Source organism: Microtus ochrogaster, chromosome X (assembly GCF_000317375.1).
Source record: "Microtus ochrogaster isolate Prairie Vole_2 chromosome X, MicOch1.0, whole genome shotgun sequence".
NCBI lineage: Eukaryota > Metazoa > Chordata > Mammalia > Rodentia > Cricetidae > Microtus > Microtus ochrogaster.
This window is the reverse complement of record NC_022026.1, coordinates 30712545-30725402: the sequence shown is the minus strand read 5'-3', so window position 1 is coordinate 30725402 and position 12858 is coordinate 30712545.

The window sequence follows — 12858 nt, the reverse complement described above, 5'->3', positions numbered from 1 at the left end:
AAGTATGTTTTTTTCTTCTAAAAAGTACACCAAATGTTATTTCTGTTTTCTTAGTTTAAACTTTAGAGTCAGATTCATTCAAATGGCTAATGGCAATTTTTATCTTTAGAAGGAATATCTTGCTTTTTACCTAATGTGAATGTTTCAAGCATGCCTATGCTGGTTGCAATGTAATTGACCTAATTTTGAACCCCAGTTCCGCAACTAACCAAGACAGATCAATTGAGGCAATCTGATCTTTCTAGGTCAGATTTCCATTAACTCTTATTGAAGTTACACACTAAATTTTTGCTAGATTTGATTGAAGTTTGAAATAAAAAGCTTCATGTAAAATGTTTCAGTTGATGATATGGACTAAAGAAATACTAGTTATTCCTCTCATTAATGACATTAAAAGATCCACATAATTATATTTTGTTAAGTGATCATATAGATAAATAGTTGTTTGAAATTATTTGTAATGTTTAAATTTTTAAAATATATTAGATTGTACGTAGAATCAATAACTTGGAAAAGATGTTCCATATTCTACACTTTATAATCTTTAGGCTTAGCCACATAGCTGTATATATACATTGTACAGCATAAAAAATTAGTACACCCTGAAAAAGTGACATACACTGGCAAAAAAAACCCTCTAGTGTATAATGGTACAGTGATAAATGTTCCAAGAAGACAAACACAGATATGAAATATAGATTGACAGCTGCCAAGGTTAAGAGAAAGCATGTTGAATTGTATGTGATTACTAAATAGGGGCAGTGTCAAAATGTTATGTCAAAATTTTGCAGAACCTCATAGTAAGAAAGGTTATATAAGGGTTTAAAAAAGAAAACAGAAATGTAGAATGCTCAAAATGAGACTAATGAAAACAAAAAGTATACTGGGGAAGATCTAATTGATATTTATGTTAGAAATATTTTGTGGTTTTGTTCTTTTTTCTGTATTTTGAGTTCCAGATAATTTTGGATAAGTAATAAGGGCTGATTTGAGGAGATTCCATCCTAGTCAGCAGCCAAATTCTTCCAAGACAAAACTAAATTCATGAAGTATTAACTACTCAAGAGAAAATGCACCAGAGAACACTGACCAGGTAGATTAGATGCACAAGGAGTTTGGTGGAATCTCATGTATCTGCCCATCTGTGTTTCAGGACTATATACAACAACACATGCTTTTTATGTGTTAGCTGAGGACCTAAACTAGAATCTTTAGGTTTATCCAACAAACACTACACTTTCTGAGCCATATCTTATGCAAATGAGGTTGCTTTTATAAACAGCCCACTGAAGATATTAGAGATAATACACAAATTTCTGGGAGAATAAATCATATAAGAAAGTAGAGGCCACTTGACCAAATCACTTTATTTAAAGCATTACTTGCCAACACTGTTTCATTGATAATTGAATTTTTCACATGAGATCATTTGTGGTCACAATGCAAAACTGTATCACTCTAGCACTCAAATTAGACATGATCACATAAAATTGTCGATATGGACAAACAGGGATTCTGAAGCCTGAATCTACTTGCCTTAATCTGGTGAGTTTTCATGGAATTTTAATGATTACTTTGGGAAGAAAATGTTGAACTACCATAAAGCTTTATATTCTTGAAATGGGTAAAAACTAATTCTTTATGTGTCCTTTTACAAATTCTTTACTGAAGCAAGCTAGTCTATGAGAATTATTATTTTTTGAAATCCTGACCATAATTTTCATTATCTTTAGAATCACAAAATAATTCTGGCTCTGTCTTCAGCTATGCCCAAATTTTTATTGGAATGTGGAGTCTATTTTGAGGATGTGAAACTTAATATGTAGGAAGATTACCAGGGGACAACAACAAAAATGATTAAAGGGGAATAAAGTAAATTCTACAAGAATTAAAAAAAGTATGAAGATTATAGTTATTTCAACAAAGAAGATGCTAGCAAAATGGTAAAATTCTTAATAATATTCCCACATGTTTTGAATTACTACTTTTTTATCCATTGATAAGAAAAATATTAAATTCTAGGTAATGGATTTAAATTCTCTTAGCATGGTGTGTTTGGTTATTTATATCAGGAAAATGAAAAATATTTCATAGGTACTGTACATATCTTACTGACTCTTTGAATTGTTTTAAGTATACTTCTTATGATAATAAGCAGGATAAAAGCCTTAAGAACAACTATTTTTAAAATTATATTTTGATTGATGTACACTCATCCACATGTATGAAGTGATATTTTAACATATGTAAACATTGGATAATGCTTGAATTGCATTAAATTTATATATTTCCTTGAGATTTATTATTTGTGATGAAAACTTAAAAAATTAAAACATTTGGAAGAAAATGTACATTATTGTTATCTGTACTCACCATATTGTTGGAATGCACATCAAAAAATTTCTATGTCGCTACAATTTTGTCCCAAGTGATTATAATTTTATATCCTCCCTTTTCTTGATGTTTTAAAGTCTCTTTTACACACTATTGTGAAAATTTATATCAGCATCTTTTTCTAGCTTCAACTTGATAAATAATGCCACTTATTGCTTATCTTTATGTGACTGACTTATGTAACTTAACATAATAATCTCTATTTCTATGTTGTCACTAATGACAAGATGTAGTTCTTTTTGTGTTAGAATTAGTGTTCCATTGTCTGATTATTATATGAAAAGAACATATATTAAAATTTGCTTTAAAAGAAAATCAACCTCTTCTTATCAATCCAAAAAAGCATATCTTTATTTAAATTCATTGCTGGTTCAGAATCTGAGTAATTTTTATATTTGCATTATTGTCAGAATCTAGGGTTAGAGAAAAAGGCATATATGTTAAGTAGAACTACTATGAAAAGTAGTATCCAAAATGAATCATTTTGAATTATGAACAATTAAATTAATCTTTACCTATATGATAACATTTTAGAAACTAGATCTTTCATAGAAAAATTGAAACACTTTTTCATTAAAACTAAAAGTAATATCAGACATAAATTAAAAGAATGAGTTTGGGTTAACTGTTAATTATTTCCTGGCCCCCAGAAAGCTAGAGTAAATGGAGGTTTAGGGTAGATGTCATGTTCTAGTTTATGATTGTACTTATAACATCTATATTAGTACAAAAAAAGAACTTTGAAAATTTAAAGTAGGTTAGCATTTTTTCTAGGTTGGGTTCTGATAATTGATGTTCTTAAACAAGTATAGGATGCAAATCTGTTGTGCCAACTACTCAAGAAGTTGAGGCAGGAAGGATATAAATTCAGGTCTGAATATGCAAGTAAGTGTCATTTTTTTCTAAAAGATTCTTTGAGATTTTAATTCTAATACTATGATTCTCCTTTCCCTTTTCTTACCCCAAACCCTCCCATGTGGCACTCCCTGATCTGCTTCAAATTGTGGACTTCTTTGTAGAGAGCTGTGTGGAGCCGCACCTGATGGTGCTGGCTCCCGCCCTCCATGATCCCGAAAGTGAGTGCTCTCTGTGATAATCAACTCCTATGGCTAAGGCCTGATTCATGCTATTATCACGCAATAATTGTCAGCTGCTTGCATATGCGTGGACCTATGGGCAGTGCCCACCTGGCAATCCGGGGTTGGCGGCCCGTGCCTTTTTTAAGGGCTGGGAGAAGTTTGCCCAGGGAGAGAGGGAGAGAGAGAAAGAGAACAAGGTCCTGAATAAATTGCCTGCAAGAAGAGCTCCGGTGTTGCGTCTTCCTTGCTGGTCTAGGCAGGCGCGACAAGTGGTGGCCTCGTACGAGGAACCTCCATACCTCTCTCCATGGAGCCCAGAACTTGCTGCCATCAGGGGGTGCACCAGTAAATCCTCAAGTAAGATTGAGGATCCGTGACAAAAAGCGGGTTTTCCACTCTTGGTAGAAGAAGGGAGAGCAGGGTAATAGGGCCACAAAAAAAGCGGACAGGTCAAAGTGAAACGGGGCAGTAGAACTGCGACGAAAAGCGGACGGACCAAAGTAAAACTAAAAGAAAGAATGGGATTTTAGAATGGGCGCTTCAACATCACACCTGATTTTTCTGGCTCTTAACAAGCTGTTACGTTCAAAAAATTTAAAAATAAAACAGCACATTGGAGAGGTTTTTGGTTGAATGTGACATAATTGCCCCTTGGTTTGCAGTCTCTGGCAATCTTAATGTGTCATCCTGGGACAAGCTTGGTACGATATTCATGTGGTTTGCACCCCTGAGACCTCCTAAAATGTAGCAGTGGAGTGTGAGTGGCAGTGGCTCCAAGGCGGTGGGTGCTGAGAGGCTGTGGTGTGTGCAAACCCTGGAACCTGCCTTGAGGACTGACGGGCAAGAATGCTAGGCCCACTTCCAGCATGGGCCTCAGGACACAGAAGCACAGCAGACCGCGACAAGGCCCATTGGCCTGGACCTCTGTCACAGCCCGGCGCAATCGGCCTGGATGGGATCTGCCCCACCATGACAGGCTCAGGCCCCACCGCTCCACCCTGCCATGCCTCCACCTCCCAGCTAGGTGGGGAGGTGGAGCCTCTGCCTCTCCCCAGCTGCTTCTATGACCTGTGTCCCAGCAGGGCTGAAAATGGCAGTAAATTGCAGTAAATACCCCTAAGAATGCAGGGTCCCCACTCAGCAGGAAATAGCCAGACAGACTGACAATGCCCAAATTCCCTAAAACATGGTGTAAGTGGGGCCCCTTCACTCTATGCACCAGTTTCGACCCAGAACAAATGCAGTGGGGGCTAGAAGGCAGCTGGAGCAGAGCTTTGCTAGGTGGCTGTAGTGGAAGGCACATTGCCTCAGCCCAGTCGGTGCCTAGTCTGGCGGATGCCACAGCAGTGCCAAGAGTATCAGCAAACGCAACAACAAGTGCTGGAGCGGAGACAAGCTGGAGCACAGACCCCATAGGGCTGCCTGAGAACGCAGCACAGCTGTGGGGCAAGGAAAAGGCTGTGGCAGTTCCAGGCACTGCATGCCACTGAAGAGTCTGCAGCAGAGCGAATTTGAACAGCTGCTCTGAGCATGAGACCTTCAGGAGTTCCTGATGGCAGGAGAATGTTTTCTGGTGGGTTTGGCTGGACGTGGATATCTCTATATAATCTGCCCCTGAATACAATAAAGGGGGCATTCTTGGGTAATTCAAGGATGACTCGTGTCAATTTATTCATGCAGCTAATTTGTCTAGAGAATTGTCTAGCTGTCTGTTAGGTAATTGGTCTGGTGAATTCGAAAAACAACTGGAAAAGCTGTGAGTGGCGATTGCGACTGCAAATTCCACACACATGGATACCAGCCTGGCCGAAGGACTATCCTCCTGGATCACTACAGCCATGGATCATCTAAAGGAGTGGGCGGGAATAGGAGCCCTAACAGGCTTAATGGTGCTTGCCTCCCTGGTATGCCTATGGTACATTTGTCACATAAGGGTTTTACAGCATCGCAATGCAGTTATGATAATTCAGGCCTTCATGGTCATTGAAGCAGGACAGTCCTCTCAAGCTTGGTTATCTATATTTGAGCACAGGATGTGAGGCTTGCGCACTGCACTTGAGGTCAGAGAAGTCGACCTTAAGAAGAGCAAGTGTGATTGCATGTGGGTTGGTGTCTAACTCCCACCTCTGTAAAGAGACACCGGACAGGTCTAGTATTCTCTGAGTGGGTTACACCTGGACAGACACTAGTACATGTTCCATTTTTAACAGAGATCAGACCTCTACTCTTGCCTGGTGCTTTACAAAACAAAAAGGGGGAACTGTAGAGAGCTGCTTGGAGCCACACCTGATGGCGATGTAGAGAGCTGCGCGGAGCCGCACCTGATGGTGCTAGTTCCTGCCCTCCATGATCCCCAAAGTGAGTGCTCTCTGTGATAATCAACTCCTATGGCTAAGGCCTGATTCACGCTATTATCACGCAATGATTGTCAGCTGCTTGCATATGCATGGACCTATGGGCAGTGCCCACCTGGCAATCCAGGATTGGCGGCCCATGCCTTTTTAAGGGCTGGGAGAAGTTTGCCCAGGGAGAGAGGGAGAGAGAGAAAGAGAACAAGGTCTTGAATAAACTGCCTGCAAGAAGAGCTCCAGTGTTGCGTCTTCCTTGCTGGTCGAGGCGGGAGCGATACTTCTTTCTTTATTAATTATAATTGCATGAATATACATTGATATTCCTAAATATATCTGGCTCAGTCCAGATGATGACACTTTGTATGCATGTTCTTAGGGCTGATTTAGGGAAACTGAACAACCAATCGGAGTGTTCATCCCTGGGAAACAAAACCTCTTTCATTCCCAGCAGTCTTCATTTAATTGTAGTTAAGAATTGTGGGTGGTTAGGCTTCATGAGATTTGTTTTCTGTCCAATTGATCATATTCACTGATGTGTACCTCACATTTGGGAAGTCATGCTGTGGAAATTTATGGGTATAGACTCTGACATTTGTAGGAGACACATTTTTTTTTTTTTACAGCAAACACTCTGATATTCAGGGTCTACAGTCTTTCTATCCTCTTCAACAATGTTCCCTGAGCCTTAGGTATGGTAGTGTTTTATATGTGGAGCACTGAAAGGTCAGAACAAACTCCATATTGAGAAACAATTCCATTTTAGACAGAATATAATTAAGGAAAGGTGAATGCACTCCCAGAAAAGCCATAAATATTTCCAAGAAACAGTATATGTCTGGGTCTAAATGACCTCACCAGGGTGTGTGAACAACATCTGCTTACAACTACTTGCTTCAAAATCCCATAGGTACCTGACTAACTATTGTAATTTTTGTCTGCTGACAGTTGCTGTTTTGAAATTTCCCTATACTAAAACCAATAAATTCAAAGGTTGTATGCCTATACCCAATCCCACTACTCTGAGGGCTAAGGGCCATTTTTCTCAACCACTGCATCAGAGTGTCGGATTACAATAAGAGTTAGTTTGTAATCAATAAGCCGCAGTGTGTTTGCATCAGATAATTGCTCTGTTGTAGTCTTGTTTGGGGGATCTGTGCCTCAGGTACAACTGCACAACATCTTTACATTTTGAGTTTTATGTCAAAAAGCAATTGGGAGAGGCTGGAGCTACAGCTTTATGATAAAACTCTTGTCTACCAAGTCTAACATCAACTTTAAAACCATCTCACTATGAATATGTTAACATGTACTTTCTTACTATTCTTTCAGTTTCCTTATATTAAATTTTATAGCACTCAGTCCCTCTTTTAGTGTTCTCATTTCTATGCTTCAAAAATCTTTATCTCCCTACTTATGTATACATCTTCATCTCTGGCTTTCTTCCTATTATACTTCCTTTCCTATGTATTACTTATTTTGTTTTTTTCTCTCATTAGTTTTTATCTTCTTTTGTGTAATAAGTTTTATTTTCTACTACAGTATATGTTAAAAATTAGACTACTTAAAACAGATGTGTGGTCACCTAGATTTAATATTTATTAAGGTGTTTAATAGTTTTCAAACATTTCAAGAAATTATTTTCTGTTTCAGAATAGATACTCTGACTCAGTTATCATGGTATTACAACACAGAAAAAATGTAAGGAATGCACAACTTATTGTTATCAATATGATAAAGATATAATGTGGAATGATGTCACAGGAAATATATCCTAAGATTAGACAATAATTTATATTTACTTAGGCTACATATTTTACATGCACTCCCTTATCTTTTGTTTTTCTATGTAGTGGTATTTTATTTTATATGCTACAATTGTCTGTGATAAACGTTTGATTATGTAAAAATGTATTACATTTGGTTTACCTTGCCTGCTTAAGTCACATGATTGGTTTAATAAAGGGCTGAATGGTCAATAGCTAGGCAGAGAATGATAGATGGGGCTGTTGAGCAGAGTGAATGTATAGAAGGAGATGTCTAGGATGGAAAGGAAGAGAATAGAAAAGGAAAAGAGCTGAAATAATGAGGGAGATGCCCATGGCCAGCCCAGATGCTGCCAGACAGAAGAAACGAGAGGCAGTGAAATTAAGAAATATAGAAGTAAAGAAAACTAAAAAGACTGAAGGCAAAATATATTTAAACAGAAACAGGATAATTTAAATAAACAGAGCTAGTCAGAAATGAGATAATCTAAGGCCAAGCATTTATAATTAATAATAAGTGTACATATCATGATTTTGGAGCTGGTTGCTGATCCAAAAGGAAAATCCAAGTATACATCACACAATTGGATATTTTATCTAATTGCTGAATTTAATACTCATTCTCCTATTTAGACATAGGGCTAAGATTTATAATACTTACAAGATCTTTGAAATGATGTGTTCACATTCATTTTCTCTTGCTAAAATGCTCTTTACCTTGTCTTATATGATGGATAAATTGCAATCTATGTTCAATCTTTCTGAAAGTGTAGATAGTATTTTATGTATTTGAATGTACATTAATTTTTAGATGGATTAGTTTTCATTAGAGATGAATGACTAACAATATCTATAAGAAGTCTGTCAACTGCCCTGCTTTTCAACAGATAACTAGTAAACCTTAAATTCTTAGATTCAGCTATACTACTTTTAGAGCATGTCATAAGAAATAAATGGTGACTTCTCTGATACAACTGATGTTTATTTAAGTATTTTTGAAAGACATAGAACTTCTAAAGAAATGACAAATTCTAAATCATAGAAAGATACTGGAATTTCTTAACTAAAAAAAAACTGCATTTCTGTTTATGACCTAAGGGAACATATAGCCAGGTTAATATATAACCCTAGATGTTATGATATATTTTCATTTGTTCTAAACAAGATGAGAGACTATTTATATTAATTTTTCAAGAAAAACATGAAACAAAAATAAATTTCTCTTTTCCACCCAGCAAGAACTCATTCCTAGTTTGTTACCATTTACTTTAAGTTAATATTATAAATATGATTGGATGACTATTTCAGATGCTTGTATAAATAGCTCTGGGTACATTTTTAATTCTAACAACATTTTCACTTTCTCTTCATATAATAAAATTTATTAACATGATAGAAAAGTTAATTGCTAAGTTGTTTATCTACAAAATTCAGTCATAAAAGAACCCTTCAATAGGAAATTATTCAGGTCTTTGAAAAGCTTCATTTATTCCCTATCATTAAATGCACTTTCTTGGCTTATTTTCAAGTTTTATTGTTTGAGGTGAACTGACAGATTTAGTGTCACACACTATGCAGTATAGAGGATTGATATGCATATATTTGGAAATGCTACTGCAGTTTATGTGTGATTAGACTAAATTATAAAAATAATCTATGCAATATTGATTTATCCTCCATCAGTGGTACTGAAAAATAGTTTAAATATTATTGTGTTTCTACTCTGGTTGATTTAAATGTGCTTGACACAAAATTAGCTATGCATATTTTCTAATAAATGTTTGTCATGAGTATGTGTAAAAGTGAGCAAAATGCCTTTAGGAAATTAATGTATTAGAAGTCTAAAAACCAGATAATATAAGAAATTTGGACTGTACAAATTCAACTCATGAACTAAATTATAGCCCTATGACCTGTAGAATATTGTAAGCCAGAGATAGCATTTCAGGTTATATTTAGAAAATGTCCTCCTTAAAACATTATTTAGGAAAATTGTTCATTTAGATCCTGGAAATGTGGCCATGGCTCACATTTAATAGCATAGAGATTTTTCAGATATATCAAATCAGAATTTTTAAGCAAATTCACATAGAGCAATAATGTTTTTTGTGCCATATATTTTCAGTTTTCCTCTCTTATTATTGTAACATTTACACTGAGTTTGCAATTAGTTCTAAACTCCAATGAAATAAAGCTAAATATAGTCTATTCTCTTCATTTAGAAGAAAACTTGCATAAGTCATTACAAAATTATTTTTCTGTGTATGAATAAAATACATGTGTTTTTATGGATAATGTCAGATAATGACAATGTCAGATAAGAAATTTTCTTGAAAAACATTGAGCCTAAGGTAGCACATTGTTCTGATACAAACCCAGAGTAAAGAATTGAATTTTCCAATATTAAAAATAATGATGTATACTAATTTGTAAACTGGTATTTTACCAAGTAACCCAAAAATTGACAAAACAATCAAAGGAAGAAGTGGTGATTTCAAAATTAATATCCATTTAATGAACAGTAAATCTTATCAAGTAAATTGTTGTAACAATTATATTCTAATTGTTGAATGGAGACTGGAATGATCTACACACTCTGATTTCACAGTAGTGCCCAAAGATAACAAATTGCCTTGTGTCTCAGAAACTTGAGACTCTTCGAATATATTGGACTTTCTAATGACTATGGAGATTCAAGGAAAAAGAGTTTTCAGACACAGCAGGATGGCTATACATATGAAGCTACAAAGTTTGTGACAGCCTGTACAAGATCTGTACATGTTTAAGACTAATGTGACCATTGCACTGAAATGGAAAAGTAGACAAGAATCTTTTTGCAAATAATACCCACTAGCATAAGAAAAACCATTTTCTCCAATGAAGTTTCATTGGCCATATCAACTAAATTTCTAAGTGGGTTTCATGCCCAAGTGTAGTTTGCTGACACAAAACAAATTGGATGATATTTTTGTTTATTAGCATTTTTGCCGTATTTATCTTTGTTTGTTTTTATTTTCACTTTTGTTTTTCTTATTTTTATATTTATTCTATTTATGCTGTTTATTTTTATTTAAAAGAGAGAAAAATAACTAATTGGGTGAGTAGGGAGCATTGGAGCAACTAGAAGACTTTGGGTGGAGAAATACATAGTCAAATTATAGTGCATGAAAACTTTTTAAATAAATCATAACATAAATACTAAAAGATGAAAAAATGACACAAAATCTGAGGGCTGGAAAAGTGGGTAAATTTGGGAAGAGTTGGACGATGGGGACTATGATTAAAACAAAGTCTTAAAAAAAAACCTGGAAACAACCTAGATGCCCCTCAGTGGAAGAATGGGTAAAGAAAGTGTGGAATATGTACTCATTAGAGTATTAGTCAGCAGTAAAAAACAATGACATCTTGAATTTTGAGTGCAAATGGATGGAAATAGAAAACACTATCCTGAGTGAGGTAAACCAGACCCAAAAAGATGAATATGTTATGTACTCACTCATAAGTGGAGTCTAGCCATAAATAAAGGACATTGAGCTTATAATCCATGATCCTAGAGAAGCTAAATAAGAAGGTGAACCCCCCCCCCAATATAGTTATCCTCCTGGATATAGGATGCAGACAAGATTGCCAGGCAAAAATTGGAAACTTGGGTGTGGGTGTGGGGTGGGGTAAGGGGATATGGGGAGAAAAAAAGTGAGAAGGGGGGATGGGGTGAGCTTGGGGGAATAGGACGATTGGGATGGAGGAAGGGTGGATATGGGAGCAGGGAATTATATATCTTAATTAAGGGAGCCATTTTAGAGTTAGCAAGAGACTTGACTCTAGAGGTGTTCCCAGGTTTCCATGGAGATGTCCCCAGCTAGATCCTTGAACAGCTAAGGAGAGGAAGCCTGAAATGGCCCTATCCTATAGCCCTAGTGATGAATATGTTACATATCACCATAGAACCTTCATCTGGCAATGGATGCAGCTAGAGACAGAGACGAACATTAGAGCACTGGACTGAGCTCCCAAGGTCCAAATGAGGAGCAGAAGGAGGGAGAACATGAGCAAGGAAGACAGGACCGCAAGGGGTGCGCCCACCCACTGAGACGGTGGGGCTGATCTAATGGGAGCTCACCAAAGCAAGCTGAACTGGGACTGATGGAGCATATGAGCAAACCGGACTCTCTTAATGTGTTGGACAAGGAGGAGTGACTGAGAAGCCAAGGACAATGGCACTGGGTTTTGATCCTACTTCATGTACTGGCTTTGTGGGAGCCTAGTCTGTTTGGATACTCACCTTCCTAGACCTTGGACTTTCCGCAGGACAGGAAACCCTAACTGCTCTCTGGACTGGAGAGGGAGGGGGAAGAGGATGGTGGAGGGGGATAAGGGAGGGGGAGGGAAATGGGAGGAGGGGAGGAGGTTGAAATTTTTATTTATTTTTTTTGTTGAAAAAAATTCCACCTTTTTCCTGCCTCCCCCTCCTCTCCTCCTCCCTCCCTCTTCTCCCCTTTCCCCTATTCCTCTCCCCTCCCCCCACTTCATTCCCCCTCCCTCTCGAGTCTGAAGAGCAGTCCGGATTCCCTGCCCTATGGGAAGTCTAAGGTCCCCCCCCCTCCATCCAGGTCCAGGAACATGAGCATCCAAATAGGCTAGGCTCCCAAAAAGCCAATTCATGCAGTAGGATCGAAACCTAGTGCCATTGTCCTTGGCTTTTCATCAGCCTTCATTGTCCGCTATGTTCAGAGAGTCCGGTTTTATCCCACACTTTTCCAGTCCCAGTCCAGCTGGCCTTGGTGAGCTCCCAATAGATCAGCCCCACTGTCACAGTGGGTGGGTGCACCCCTCGATGTCCTGACTTCCTTGCTCATGTTCTCCCTCTTTCTGATCTGCATTTGGACCTTGGGAGCTCAGTCTGATGCTCCAGTGTGGATCTCTGTCTCTATCTCCATCCATCTCCAGATGAAGGTTCTAAGGTGATATGTAAGATATTCATCGTTATGGCTATAGGATAGGGTCATTTCAGATTCCCTCTCCTCAGTTTCCCAAGGTACTAGCTGGGGACATCTTCTTGGACACCTGCGAGCCCCTCTAGAGTCAAGTCTCTTGCCAACACTAAGATGGCTCCCTTAATTGGATATATACTTCCCTGCTCCCATATCCACCCTTCCTTTATCCCAATCATCCCATTCCCCCAAGCTCACCCCATCCTCCCCTTCACACTTTTCTCACCCCATTTCCCCTTACCCCCATCCCACCCCACCCCCAAGTTCCCAGTTTTTGCCC